Source organism: Grammomys surdaster, unplaced genomic scaffold, assembly GCF_004785775.1.
Source record: "Grammomys surdaster isolate TR1022 unplaced genomic scaffold, NIH_TR_1.0 485, whole genome shotgun sequence".
Taxonomy (NCBI): domain Eukaryota; kingdom Metazoa; phylum Chordata; class Mammalia; order Rodentia; family Muridae; genus Grammomys; species Grammomys surdaster.
In genome coordinates, this window is record NW_021604904.1 from 449,857 (window position 1) to 450,968 (window position 1,112).

Here is a 1,112-nt window from a genome sequence, read left to right on the forward strand (position 1 = left end):
TGAATGTGGACAAAGGTCTAAAACTTGTATCGATTTCTCTTACTTCCTCTCTGGGCGTTCCCAGGCCAGTTCGACCGGCCTACCTCTCTGACAAACAGCACCTCAGGGTCCTGCCCTGACTCTACTCTATGCTATGAATTCTTCCTTCAGCATTCTTCCTCTCTCACTTTGCTGACTCTGCATAAATGTCACTTCTGAGTCCAAGGGTTATCAACCTGTGGGTCCGTGACTCTTGTGGGGGTCAAATGACCCCCATAAAGGGGTTGCCTAAAACCATCAGAAAACAGGTATTTACAGTATGATTCACAACAGCAGCAAAATTCCTGTTATAAAGTAGAAACAAAAGTAATTTTATGGGGCTGGAGAGATGGCTCAGCGGTTAAGAGCACTGACTGCTCTTCCAGAGGTCCTGAGTTCAAATCCCAGCAACCACATGGTGGCTCACAACCATCCTTAATGAGATTCGATGCCCTCTTCTGGTGTGTCTGAAGACAGCTACAGTGTACTCATAAATAAAATAAATAAATAAATCTTTAAAAAAAAAAAGTAATTTTATGGGCAGGGTGGTATTGCCTCATGCATCCCAAGGCTTGCTCTGGAGGCAGAGGCAGGTGGATCTCTGAATGCAGAGCCAGCCTAGTCTACAGAGTGAGTTCCCGAAAAGCCAGGGCTACACAGAGAAACCTTGTCTTGAAATACCAAACCAGACCAAACAAACAAACACCAAACCCAAAAAAGAAAGAAAATGTCATGGCCAGGGGTCACCACAACACGAAGGACTGTATAAAAGGGTCGCAGCATTCGAACCACTGCCTTAGTCTTACATCTTAACACTAGAGAAGTAAATGCAGGAGGCTCAGAGCTTAAAGATAATTCTCAACAACATAGTTTTAGGCCAGCCTGGGCTACAGAGACCCTTTAACAAGCAAACCATCAAATGTCATTACTTGAGATATCCCCATTCCGTACTCCAAGCTGCATACCTTTTATTATTTAATTGTTTTTTTTTTTTGGGGGTTTAAAAAAAAAAAAAAAACCTCACTGTGTGGCTGAAGCTATCTTTGAACTCCTGAACCTCCAGCCTATGGGCCCAGCCTTTAACGGCTGAGCTG